Genomic DNA, 15,363 nt, shown 5'->3' with positions numbered 1-15,363 from the left:
GCCAGTCATTCATTCAGCCGGTCAGTCATTCAGTTAGTCAGTCATTCAGCCAGTCAGTCATTCAATCAGTCAGTCATTCAGCTAGTCAGTCATTAGGTCAGTCAGTCATTCAGCCAGTCAGTCATTCAGTTAGTCAGTCATTCAGCCAGTCAGTCATTCAGTCAGTCAGTCATTCAGCCAGTCAGTCATTCAGCCAGTCAGTCATTCAGCCAGTCAGCCAGTCATTCATTCAGCCGGTCAGTCATTCAGTTAGTCAGTCATTCAGCCAGTCAGTCATTCAGTCAGTCAGTCATTCAGCCAGTCAGTCATTAGGTCAGTCAGTCATTCAGCCAGTCAGTCATTCAGTTAGTCAGTCATTCAGCCAGTCAGTCCTTCAGTCAGTCAGTCATTCAGCCAGTCAGTCATTCGGTCAGTCATTCATTCGGCCGGTCAGTCATTCCGCCGGTCAGGCAGCCGGACGGTCAGTCATCCGATCGGTCGGTCAGCCGGTCAGTCGGTCAGCCAGTGAACTCGCCAGATGTCAATGTATCAGCTGAGCGGTCAGTCCCATCAGCCGGTCAGCGGCGCAGCGAGTGAGACGCCTTTTTGCCGGGTCTCAGAATGAGATCCTTGCCACTCCACGCACACTGATGGCCATGGCGGATTCAAATAGGAGGGAGGGAGGGAGGGAATGAGTGAAGGGAGGAGATGGAGAGAATGAGTGAAGGGAGGAGAGGGTGGACGGAGGGAGGGAATGGAGGGAGGGAGTGAAGAAGAAGAATAAGAAGGGAGTGGATGGCGGACAGAAGCACTCGAGAAGACGGAGAGGATGGAGGGAGCGAGGCGAACGCTGTGGAGGAGGAGGAGGCAGAAATTAAGGCGGGAGGGGATTGAGATGATGGAGGGAGGGAGGATGGGGGTAGAAATGACGGACGGATGGATGGAGGGAGGGGGAGGGAGGGAGGGGGAGGGAGGGAGGGAGGGAGCGAGGGAGCGAGGGAGGGAGGGAGAGATAGAGGGAGGGGGGAGCAAGGGAGGGGGGGATGGAAGGAAGGAGGGAGGGAGGGGGGATGGAGCGAGGGAGGGGGGGTGGAGGGAGGGGGGTGGAGGGAGGGAGGGGGGGATGGAGGGAGGGAGGGGGGTGGAGGGAGGGGGGTGGAGGGAGGGAGGGGGGGAGGGAGCGAGGGAGGGAGGGAGCGAGGGAGGGGGGATGGAGGGAGGGAGGAGCCATTCCCGGCACGTTCTGCTGACGAGGGACGAGAGAGAACCCCGCTCAGAGCCAAACAACCACACAGACACACAGACACAGAGAGACAGAGCGAGCAGCAGCAGCAGCAGCCATGAGTCACGTGCCACGCCGATGGTGACCCTGGCAGGATGTGAAGATTCTTGGCAGCAATGGGGGGGGGTAGGGGGGGGGCTAGGGGGGGCTAGGGGGGGGGCTAGGGGGGGGGCTAGGGGGGGGCTAGGGGGGGGAGGCTAGGGGGGGCCACCGTTGCTGAGGAGTTGGGGCCCAAATCCACGGCACCGGCTGGCGGCGCTGCTGCTGCGATGGACGCGGGAGTTGAGTCGCGCCCGCGGTGTCGTCAACCCCTCCACCACCCGACTGCATTGTCACGTTGGCAGATGTTGTTGTTATGTCTACGACAATGTATTGATTCAATTTAGACTGATACAGAGCCTCCCAATAGACTCACCACACAGAGACCCACAGACTCACCACACAGAGACCCATCGACTCACCACACAGAGACCCACAGACTCACCACACAGAGACCCATCGACTCACCACACAGACACCCATAGACTCACCACACAGAGACACATAGACTCACCACACAGACCCATAGACTCATCACACAGAGACCCATACACACAGAGACCCATAGACTCACCACACAGAGACCCATAGACTCACCACACAGAGAACCACAGACTCACCACACAGAGACCCATAGACTCACCACACAGAGACCCACAGACTCACCACACAGAGAACCACAGACTCACCACACAGAGACCCATAGACTCACCACACAGAGACCCATAGACTCACCACACAGAGAACCACAGACTCACCACACAGAGACCCATAGACTCACCACACAGAGACCCATAGACTCACCACACAGAGACACATAGACTCACCACACAGAGACACATAGACTCACCACACAGAGACCCATAGACTCACCACACAGAGACCCATAGACTCACCACACAGAGACCCATAGACTCACCACACAGAGACCCATAGACTCACCACACAGAGACCCATAGACTCACCACACAGAGACCCATAGACTCACCACACAGAGACCCATAGACTCACCACACAGAGACCCATAGACTCACCACACAGAGACCCATAGACTCACCACACAGGGACCCATAGACTCACCACATAGAGACCCATAGACTCATCACACAGAAACCCATAGACTCACCACACAGAGAACCACAGACTCACCACACAGAGACACATAGACTCACCACACAGAGACCCATAGACTCACTCACACAGAGACACATAGACTCACCACACAGAGACCCATAGACTCACCACACAGAAACCCATAGACTCACCACACAGAGATCCATAGACTCACCACACAGAGACACATAGACTCACCACACAGACCCATAGACTCACCACACAGAGACCCATAGACTCACCACACAGAGACACATAGACTCACCACACAGAGACCCATAGACTCACCACACAGAGACACATAGACTCACCACACAGAGACCCATAGACTCACCACACAGAAACACATAGACTCACCACACAGAGACCCATAGACTCATCACACAGAGACCCATAGACTCACCACACAGAGACCCATAGACTCACCACACAGAGACCCATAGACTCACTCACACAGAGACACATAGACTCACCACACAAAGACCCATAGACTCACCACACAGAGACACATAGACTCACCACACAGAGACCCATAGACTCACCACACAGAGACACATAGACTCACCACACAGAGACCCATCGACTCACCACACAGACACCCATAGACTCACCACACAGAGACACATAGACTCACCACACAGACCCATAGACTCATCACACAGAGACCCATACACACAGAGACCCATAGACTCACCACACAGAGACCCATAGACTCACCACACAGAGAACCACAGACTCACCACACAGAGACCCATAGACTCACCACACAGAGACCCACAGACTCACCACACAGAGAACCACAGACTCACCACACAGAGACCCATAGACTCACCACACAGAGACCCATAGACTCACCACACAGAGAACCACAGACTCACCACACAGAGACCCATAGACTCACCACACAGAGACCCATAGACTCACCACACAGAGACACATAGACTCACCACACAGAGACACATAGACTCACCACACAGAGACCCATAGACTCACCACACAGAGACCCATAGACTCACCACACAGAGACCCATAGACTCACCACACAGAGACCCATAGACTCACCACACAGAGACCCATAGACTCACCACACAGAGACCCATAGACTCACCACACAGAGACCCATAGACTCACCACACAGAGACCCATAGACTCACCACACAGAGACCCATAGACTCACCACACAGGGACCCATAGACTCACCACATAGAGACCCATAGACTCATCACACAGAAACCCATAGACTCACCACACAGAGAACCACAGACTCACCACACAGAGACACATAGACTCACCACACAGAGACCCATAGACTCACTCACACAGAGACACATAGACTCACCACACAGAGACCCATAGACTCACCACACAGAAACCCATAGACTCACCACACAGAGATCCATAGACTCACCACACAGAGACACATAGACTCACCACACAGACCCATAGACTCACCACACAGAGACCCATAGACTCACCACACAGAGACACATAGACTCACCACACAGAGACCCATAGACTCACCACACAGAGACACATAGACTCACCACACAGAGACCCATAGACTCACCACACAGAAACACATAGACTCACCACACAGAGACCCATAGACTCATCACACAGAGACCCATAGACTCACCACACAGAGACCCATAGACTCACCACACAGAGACCCATAGACTCACTCACACAGAGACACATAGACTCACCACACAAAGACCCATAGACTCACCACACAGAGACACATAGACTCACCACACAGAGACCCATAGACTCACCACACAGAGACACATAGACTCACCACACAGAGACCCATAGACTCATCACACAGAGACCCACAGACTCACTCACACAGAGACCCATAGACTCACCACACAGAGACCCATAGTCTCACCACACAGAGACCCATAGACTCACCACACAGAGACCCATAGACTCACCACACAGAGACCCATAGACTCACTCACACAGAGACACATAGACTCACCACACAAAGACCCATAGACTCACCACACAGAGACACATAGACTCACCACACAGACACCCATAGACTCACCACACAGAGACACATAGACTCACCACACAGAGACCCATAGACTCACCACACAGAGACCCACAGACTCACTCACACAGAGACCCATAGACTCACCACACAGAGACCCATAGTCTCACCACACAGAGACCCATAGACTCATCACACAGAGACCCATAGACTCACCACACAGAGACCCATAGACTCACCACACAGACCCATAGACTCATCACACAGAGACCCATAGACTCACCACACAGAGACCCATAGACTCACCACACAGAAACCCATAGACTCAAACACAGAGACCCATAGACTCAACACACAGAGACCCATAGATTCACCACACAGAGACCCATAGACTCAACACACAGAGACCCATAGACTCACCACACAGACACCCATAGACTCACCACACAGAGACTCATAGACACACCACACAGAGACCCACAGACTCATCACACAGAGACCCATAGACTCACCACACAGAGACCCATAGACTTGCCACACAGAGACGCACAGACTTATCACACAGAGACCCATAGACTCACCACACAGAGACCCATACACTCACCACACAGAGACCCATAGACTCATCACACAGAGACCCACAGACTCACCACACAGAGACCCATAGACTCACTCACACAGAGACCCATAGACTCACCACACAGAGACCCATAGACTCACCACACAGAGACCCATAGACTCACCACACAGAGACCCATAGACTCACCACACAGAGACCCATCGACTCATCACACAGAGACACATAGACTCACCACACAGAGACCCATAGACTCACCACACAGAGACCCATAGACTCACTCACACAGAGACACATAGACTCACCACACAGAGACCCATAGCCTCACCACACAGAGACCCATAGACTCACTCACACAGAGACCCACAGACTCACTCACACAGAGACCCATAGACTCACTCACACCGAGACACATAGACTCACCACACAGAGACCCATAGACTCACCACACAGAGACCCATAGACTCACCACACAGAGACCCATAGACTCACCACACAGAGACCCATACACACAGAGACCCATAGACTCACCACACAGAGACCCATAGACTCACCACACAGAGACCCATAGACTCACTCAGAGACACATAGACTCACCACACAGAGACCCATAGCCTCACCACACAGAGACCCATAGACTCACTCACACAGACCCACAGACTCACTCACACAGAGACCCATAGACTCACTCACACAGAGACACATAGACTCACCACACAGAGACCCATACACACAGAGACCCATAGACTCACCACACAGAGACCCATAGACTCACCACACAGAGACCCATAGACTCACTCAGAGACACATAGACTCACCACACAGAGACCCATAGCCTCACCACACAGAGACCCATAGACTCACTCACACAGACCCACAGACTCACTCACACAGAGACCCATAGACTCACTCACACAGAGACACATAGACTCACCACACAGAGACCCATACACACAGAGACCCATAGACTCACAACACAGACACCCATAGACTCACCACACAGAGACCCATACACACAGAGACCCATAGACTCACCACACAGAGACCCTTAGACTCACCACACAGAGACCCACAGACTCACCACACAGACACCCATAGACTCACCACACAGAGACCCATACACACAGAGACCCATAGACTCACAACACAGAGACCCATAGACTCACCACACAGAGACCCATAGACTTGTACCCCCGCGGTTAAGAACCACCGCTCTCTAAATGATATCGAACCCAAAAAATCCCAACGCTGTTGAAACGACCTGCAAATAAAGCTGCAGCAGCAGCAGCAGCAAGATCGAGGCCCCTCGGCCCTCACCCACGCACCCAAACTTGGCAGGACCCGAGTGAACAAAAAAACCCACACCCACACAAGCGTCACTTTCCTGGGTTATCAAGAGAGTTAATAACGATCTACCGCTGGATGAGGGACACCAAGCTCCACTGTACGTCGTCACGAATACCCCGGAATTGGCAAATTATTTGATTTTATTTCATTTGGTTGTTTTTTTGCGGATGAATCAAAACATCTCCTCGGTCTCTTGTGAGCGGGAGAATCCGCACGGAGAATCGCGCCACGGTGGCTAGGAGATGTTAACTACCTCGCCTGGTACACAGGAGGTCGTGAGTTCCACACCTACCCTGATGATACCTACTGCTGTGTATTTGGAGTTTGCGTGTCTCTCTCTCTCATCATCATCATCACGGTGGCTAGGAGATGTTAACAACCTCGCCTGGTACACAGGAGGTCGTGGGTTCGATCCTGACGCCTGCTGCTGTATATTTGGAGTCTGCGTGTCTCTGTCTCTCATCATCACGGTGGCTAGGAGATGTTAACTACCTCGCCAGGTACACAGGAGGTCGTGGGTTCTCTCTCTCGCTCTCTCTCCCCGCGTGGCCGCGCTGATCTTTCAAACCCCACGCGTCTCAAGTTTGCTTGGCCAACGCTACGAATTTCCACGCGACAACCAGCAAGCCCCCCACCCCCCCCCCCCACCCCTTGAGATGCGTCCTCAGCAGTGACCTCCAGGCGCGGCACGGAATGGAGGGGGGGGGTACTGGGGGCAGCCCGCGGTGACAGCCGAACACCACCGATGTATTTATTTATTGTTTTTACATTCTCTGAGCCGGAGAGATAAAATGAATGCCATGATGGTGCGGATTGTTATCCGTAACAACGGGGCCCGCCACCACCCCCCACCATCCCGCCACCACCGACCCCCCCCCTCCACCCCGTCAAAGTTCACGATTTCTGGCAAAACGAAGGACAAAAAACTACTAAAAACAAACACCGACTTAAAATAACATCGTGGGAATGAGCGAAGGGAGAATCGGGGGTGGCGGCTGCGGCTGCTGCTTCGTGATTTGCGTTCGCGAAAAATGTTCCAACTGTTGTGATTGCTCTGTGTGAGTTGGGGGGGGGGGTACATTCAGCGTGCAACGTCGAACATCGCGTCGCAGTGAGACCACAGCGAGGCCACGTGGCCGTGCAGACCACGTGGTGGTGACGCGACTGCGTTGGCGGCAGTGGCGGCGGACAATCTGTCTGTGAGTGAGTGTGTGTGTGAGCGAGTGTGTGTCTGTGAGTGTGTGTCTGTGAGTGTGTCTGTGAGTGTGTGAGTGTCTGTGTGTGTGTCTGTGAGTGAGTGTGTGTGTGAGTGTGTGTGTGAGTGAGTGTGTGTGTCTGTGAGTGTGTCTGTGAGTGTGTGAATGTCTGTGTGTGTGTCTGTGAGTGAGTGTGTGTGTGAGTGTGTGTGTGAGTGAGTGTGTGTGTCTGTGTCTGTGAGTGTGTGTCTGTGAGTGTCTGTGTGTGTGTCTGTGAGTGAGTGTGTCTGTGAGTGTGTGTGTGAGTGAGTGTGTGTGTATGTGAGTGAGTGTGTGTCTGTGAGTGTCTGTGTGTGTGTCTGTGAGTGAGTGTGTCTGTGAGTGCGAGTGTGTGTGTCTGTGAGTGTGTGAGTGTCTGTGAGTGTGTCTGTGAGTGTGTGAGTGTGTGTGTCTGTGAGTGTGTTTATGAGTGTGTGTGTGTTTATGAGTGTGTGTGTGTCTGTAAGTGTGTGTGTCTGTGAGTGAGTGTCTGTAAGTGAGTGTGTGTGTCTGTGAGTGTGTGAGTGTCTGTGAGTGTGTGTGTGTGTCTGTGAGTGTGTGTGTCTGTGAGTGTGTGTGTCTGTGAGTGTGTGAGTGTCTGTGAGTGAGTGTGTGTCTGTGAGTGTGTCTGTGAGTGTGTGTCTGTGAGTGTGTGTCTGTGGGTGTGTCTGTGAGTGTGTCTGTGGGTGTGTCTGTGAGTGTGTCTGTGGGTGTGTCTGTGGGTGTGTCTGTGGGTGTGTCTCGGAGTGTGTGTGTTTAGGTGTGTCTGTGTGTGTGAGTGCGTGTGCACATACTGCCCTATATGACATCATAACAACAGTCTGGACCACTAGACGGGTTACGCAGGATTGGAAGGATGCCCTGATGGTCCCCCTCTTTAAGAAGGGGGACCGCACAGACTGTAACAATTTAACACGTAGGCTTTCGCGACCAATATTATTCATAATAAAGGTTTTTGGGTTAGATCGCGTTTATTTATAAATGTGTCGTAACCCTCCACCACCCGACACGGCCAATCAGCAAAAAAAGTGTCACGTTGACAAAAGACAAATAATTCACTACTTCAGCCCACCGGTGTGTTGAAGAGTTAATCCACATTTACAGTTTGAGTACGACGTTTCGCTGGTAAATACATCCAGCATCATCGGGCAATTCGCCAGAATGGTAAAGCCCTCGCTTGCTCCCGGTTTTTATATAGAGCAGCAGGGTGACGTCATCACTTAACTCATATCAGGTGCAGTGATTAGAGGCGGAGGGGGGGGGTATTGTAATTATATAATCGATTAGTAATCAGTCATTGGTTATGATTAGTAATGAGTTGTAGATTAGTAATTCTTTAAATGTAATGTGTATTATTTAATAATACGCTTCCAGGCCGCACTAAGCCGGTAGCTGTCAGAGCGATTAAAGTTATTCTTGTTCCTCTCAATTTCAATGGATTCTCTAATTAGTCTTTGCCAGTAATAATTAGTTTTACACACCACTGCAACATTGTCAAAATCAATTGAGTGTCCTTGTTGACAAGCATGTTCTGCCACTGCCGACAGTTGTGTTTGAGATAATTTAATATTTCTCTGATGTTCTTTTAGTCTTACGCTGATGTTACGTCCCGTCTGCCCAATGTAGCAGCTGCCACATGAACAATTAATCCGATATACACCTTCTGTTGATAGTTTAGGTAATGCATCTTTAGTGCAAGATACTAGTTTTTGAATTTTGTGTACTGTACCAAATCTTACTGTAATGTTTTGCTTTTGCAGAACACGGGCTAATTTGTCAGTTACTCCTGAGATATATGGAATTTTTATTGTTTTAACAATCTGGTCGCTTTCAGTAGTATTGCTTTGCGATCGTGATTTGGCATTCAGTGCTCTGTTAATTTGAGCATTATTGTAGCCATTCTGTCGTAGTGCGTCTTTAACGTGTTTAATCTCTCTCACTAGACTCTCACCATCTGACACTGTTTTGGCCCGATGTACGAGCGTCTTGATAAGAGAGGATTTCTGAGCTGGATGATGATGTGATTCTGCATTCAGATAGGCATCAGTGTGCGTTTGCTTTCTGTAAACGCTGTGTGTTATTTTACCGTTTAGGCCATGTCCAAGCAAAATATCTAGGAATGGGAGTGTGTTATTCACCTCCATTTCCATGGTGAACTGGATGGCCGGGTTTTGTGCATTGAGATGATTTAGAAAATCATTAAGTGTATCTTTACCATGTGGCCAGACAACCAAAGTGTCATCCACATACCTAAACCAAAAGGATGGTTTTAATGTGCTCGAGGCAAGTGCTCTTATTTCAAAGTTTTCCATGTACAAATTTGCTATAGCAGGGGATAAAGGAGAACCCATTGCTGCTCCTTCCTTTTGTTTAAAGAAATCCCCTCTCCATAAGAAGTAAGTGTTATTTAAACAATGGCCAGCAAGTTTCGGAATATCTTTTTGTAAACCGGTATTCTTTACTAGTGTATCAAGTAATTTAAGCGATTCGTCCACTGGAACCTTAGTGAATAGAGAAATCACATCAAAACTTACCAGAATATCATCAGGAGTAAGTTTAATATCTTTAATCACATTCACAAGATGTTCTGAATTTTTTATGAATGAAGATGTCTTACCGATGTAGGGCTGTATTTGTTTGGTTTTATATTTTGCTAATTGATATGTGGCAGAGCCAATTGTACTGACTATGGGTCGTAATGGGATGCCGATTTTATGAATCTTTGGTAGCCCATAGAGTCTAGGTGGTTTTGAGGCCCTTGGCTTAATTAGGTATTGCTCATTTTTAGGGATTAATGAATTTGCAATTATTGCAGTGGTCTTACGTTCTAAAGACTGTAACAACTACAGGGGAATCTCACTCCTCAGTGTGCCGGGAACGGTCCTGGCAAGGATTATTCAACATCGCCTTGCCAGGTAGCACGCTGAGGAGAGGCTTGCGGATCCCCAATGCGGTTTCAGGAAAGGGCGGTCCTGCACACATGCCATATTTTCTGTCTGTCTGCTACAGCAGAGGTGTAGGGAATTCCAACAAGACCTACATCTCTGCTTTATTGACCTGGTCAAGGCCTATGATACCATCAGTAGGCCTGGGCTCTGGGTTGTTCTTCGTGCATTCGGAGTCTCTGACCCACTGCTCACGGTCATTAAGGACCTTCATGATGGTGAGCGGGCCCGGGTAAAACTACGTGGCCGGGAGTCCGAGTCATTCCCTGTACACCTTGGGGTGTGACAGGGATGTCCTCTGGTTCCCACATTATTTTACATCTATTTTGACCACGTAGTTCGTGAAGCCTTCAATAGCTGTACCGGAGGAATTTCCATTTGGTGCAGATACAATGGGAGGCTGATCGATGCCCGGGTGCGGTCAAGGGATGGCTCCCTATTGCTCAACCACGTTATGTATGCCGATGATTTGGTAATAGCTGCTCATTCAGAGGAGGAGTTGGAGACGCTGCTGCTGAGACTGGAGCGTGCTACTAAGAGATGGGGCCTTACCATCAGCACCACCAAAACTAAGCACTTGCCTGGGTATTTTGTACCATAGGACACTCCACCCCCAAAACTCCCAATTGGTGATAGGGCAGTTGTGGAGAGAGTGGAGAGTTTCCCATACATTGGCAGTGTGCTCATGACCGGCGCCGGTTTAACAGCAGAGGTCTCACTCCAAATCAGTCGAGCGGCATTATCTTTTCATTGGTTGCGTAACGCTGTGTGGAAGCTACCTGGTCTATCACTCCGCACGAAGCTTCAGGTCTTCTCGGCCACGGTCAATCCCTCCCTTCTCTACGCTTGTGATACTTGGACACCCTTAACGGAACATCTTCGCTGGTTAAAAACATTTAGGCTGGCCTGTCTACGATCCATTCTGGGTTTATCCAGGCTGAATTGTGTGAAGAGCTCACAAATCCTGGAAAGATGTGGACAAAGTCCCATCGGTGAGCTCCTCCGGCAGGCAAGGCTGTGTTGGTTGGATCATGTAGCCTGCATGCCCAGCCACCGCATGCCTAAACAGCTTTTGTTCGGCCAGATCGAGGGGGCTAAACGGGCGCGGCACGGGCTAGAGAAGGGATGGAGTAATGTGGTACAGGAGGACGTGGAGCTGAGTGGACTTGCCGATGACTGGTACCAGCGGTGTCAAGATCGGCCTCTGTGGAGGAGGCTCGTGAAGGACGCTACTGGGCAGTTGGAGGCAGTCGCCCTCCAACAACAACGGAGGGCGGAGGAGTGACGCTCACAACAACGAGCGGAGCGCCGGATAGCTAAAACACAGCAAGTTAGAACAGTAGGGGGCACAGGTGGTGCATCAGCCAGTCGTCTCAGTCAGTCGACCCGTGGCATCTAGGTCTGCACCGTGACCTCCTGCCAGCGGGCGTTCGACACTTCACGTGGCCTCAAGGTGCACATGGCCTGGCACAAGCGTCGTGGTGACGTCACCGCCACTTAGTGGCGAATGACGGTTGTGGTTGAGTGCATGTGTGTGAGTGTGGGGAGCGGCAGCGTAGCGGTTGGCGCTACGCTGCGCTACGAACCCGGCGATCCCGGTTCGATTCCCGCTCAGCACCGGTGACGATTATCTGAAACGGTCCTGGGCTTCCCCTCGGTAGACTCAGCCTCAAGTGAGTACCTGGTGCGGCGTGGCATGGTGCTGGCCACCCACCCCCTCGTTTTCTGTGAGGGCCTTCGTCGGTGTTTGAGAACCGCACTTGCCCCGAGGCAACTTTTGAAACTGAACAATATTTTTCGTTACTTAACCAGGCAAGGTGCCGCTGTTAGCTACGTAGCTTTATTTCAGAAGCGACCTGGCCACAAATGATAGCTCATCGTCATCACGACGTGGAACTTCATAGCAGCCAAGTCCTCTAAACGCGCGGCGATGTTTATTCTAAATGGGGAGGGAAGAAAACCGGAGGACCCCGAGGAAAATCTAGGCGACCACGGAGAGAGAGAGAGAGACACGCAGACTCCAAATATACAGCAGCAGCAGGCGTCAGGGTCGGGATCGAACCCACGACTTCCTGTGGACCTGGCGAGGTAGTTAACATCTCCTAGCCACCGTGATGATGATGATGATGATGAGAGACACCGCAAACTCCAAATATACAGCAGCAGCAGCAGGCGTCAGGGTCGGGATCGAACCCACGACTTCCCGTGTACCAGGCGAGGTAGTTAACATCTCCTAGCCACCGTGATGATGAGAGAGAGACACGCAAACTCCAAATATACAGCAGCAGGCGTCAGTCGGGATCGAACCCACGACCTCATGCTTCTGGGCAAGGAGGCTGCAAATGGGATGGGGGGGGGGGGATGTGGAAGGGGATGGGGGGTGGAAGACGAGGGGGGGCAGAGGGGGGTGGTGGAACAAGAGGGGGGTAGGACGTAGGGGGGGGGGGATGGGGGGGGGGTGTACTGGCGTGGTGGGGCTCAAGCCCAGCAGAGTCGTTTCTCACCGACGATGACGACGATGACCTCACGCCGCTGGCTCCGCGTGTTGGGGGGAGGGGGAGGAGGGGGGGGGGACTGCCTGAGAGGCCGCCGCTGTTTAATCTGCGACGCCCCAGCGAGTGTGGGAACCGCTTTGGGTTCCCTCCGCGTGCGAGGAGAACGCGCGGAGCGTGGGCGCGATCCCCGCACACGATCTATGCCACCCCCACCCACCCCCTCCCGGTTTTTTTTTTTAAAAGTATATCTTTTATTTTTTTTCATTATTGTAAATATTTCAAAAAAATATATATATGTACATTTTTTTAAAAAAATATCTTTCAAAAAATGATTTGTTTCTTACTGTTTTTAACAAAAAAAAGTTTTAAAAAAGATATTTTAAAAAGTTAGATATTTAAAAAAAATATGTATACAATTTTTAAAAATACGTAAAAATATATATTATGTTAAAAAGAGATAAATATTTTTTTTTATTCTTTAAAAACATTTCCGGCTCGCCGGTCAGACTGGAGTGAGCGACACGTGACGTCGAGTAGCCACGCTTGATCACCAAAACACCACCACAACCACCACCACCACCACAACCACCACCACCACCACAACCACCACCCCCACCACAACCACCACAACCACAACCACCACCCCCACCACAACCACCACCCAAACACCACCACCACCACAACCATCACCCAAACACCACCACCACAACCACCACAACCACCACCACCACCACCACAACCACCACCACCACCACAACCACCACCACAACCACCACCACAACCCCCACAACCACCACCACCACTACAACCACCACCACTACCACAACCACCACCACAACCACCACCACCACAACCACCACCACCACAACCACCACCACCACCACAACCACCACCCAAACACTACCACCACAACCACCACCACAACCACCACCCAAACACCACCACAACCACCACCACCACAACCACCACCCAAACACCACCACCACCACCCAAACACCACCACCACAACCATCACCCAAACACCACCACAACCACCACCCAAACACCACCACCACAACCACCACCCAAACACCACCACCACAACCACCACCCAAACACCACCACCACCAGAACCACCACCCAAACACCACCACAACCACCACCCAAACACCACCACCACAACCACCACCACCCAAACACCACCACAAACACCACCACAACCACCACCATCACCACGCTGCCTGAAACCGATCCCCGCTCACGGATTCCGTTGCTCCGTCTCCCGCGCCAGGGCCCACCGAGTCCAGCCATGGTGCTCGCTGACAGACCAACAAACTGACGCACTGGCTGGGTGACTCAATGACTGACGGACGGACGGACTGAATGACTGACCTTTTCGTTTAATGGCTGACTCAATGACTCACTGACTTACTCAATGACTCACTGAGACACTGACTAAGCTATTCACTCAATGGCTAACTCAATGACTCACTGACTTACTCAATGACTCACTGAGACACTGACTAAGCTATTCACTCAGTAGCTGAATCAATGACTCACTGACTTACTGAATAAATCACTCACTGTCTCACCCACTGACGCAATGACTAAGCTATTCACTCAATGGCTGACTCAATGACTCACTGACTTACTAAATTACTCACTGTCTCACTCACTGACTCACTGTGACACTGACTAACTTATTCACTCAATGGCTGACCCAATGACTCATTGTTTAACTCACTGACTCACTGAGGCACTGACCAAGCTATTCACTCAATGGCTAACTCAATGACTTACTGTCTTACTGACTCAATGACTCACCGACTCACTTACTGACTCACTGAAACACTGACTAAGCTATTCACTCAATGGCTGACTAAATCACTCACTGTCTCACTCACAGGCTCACTAAGACACTGACTAACCAATTCACTTAATGGCTAACTCAATGACTCACTGACTTACTGACTAAATCACTCACTATCTCACTCACTGACAAAGCTATTCACTCTATGACTGACTCAATGACTCACCGACTCACTCACTGACTCACTGAGACACTGACTAACCTATTCACTCAATGGCTGACTCAGTGACTCACTGTCTCACTCACTGACTCACTGAATCTATTCACTCAATGGCTAACTAAATCACTCACTAACTCACTGAGACACTGACTAACCTATTCACTCAATGGCTGACTCAATGACTCACTGACTTACTGACTCAATGACTCACCGACTCACTCACTGACTCACTGAGGCACTGACTAAGCTACTCACTCAATGACTCACCCACCCACTCACTGACTGACCGACTGAGCGATGGACATCTGCACCGTGGCCAATGGCTCCCAGGGGAGCCAGAACG

The 15,363-nt window shown here is 51.0% G+C and overlaps 1 protein-coding gene across 1 annotated transcript in view; it reads right to left on the bottom strand.

Annotated features, from left to right (window-relative positions):
* The window catches only part of LOC116954924 (fibrillin-2-like), a 516,076-nt gene that overhangs the window by 172,374 nt on the left and 328,339 nt on the right, over positions 1 to 15,363 (bottom strand). The window lies entirely within an intron of this gene.

This window comes from Petromyzon marinus, chromosome 57 (assembly GCF_048934315.1).
Source record: "Petromyzon marinus isolate PM22_M1 ecotype Great Lakes invasive population chromosome 57, UKy_Petmar_22M1.pri1.0, whole genome shotgun sequence".
NCBI classification, from domain to species: Eukaryota; Metazoa; Chordata; class Hyperoartia; order Petromyzontiformes; family Petromyzontidae; genus Petromyzon; species Petromyzon marinus.
This window is presented reverse-complemented; position numbering and strand designations above follow the sequence as displayed.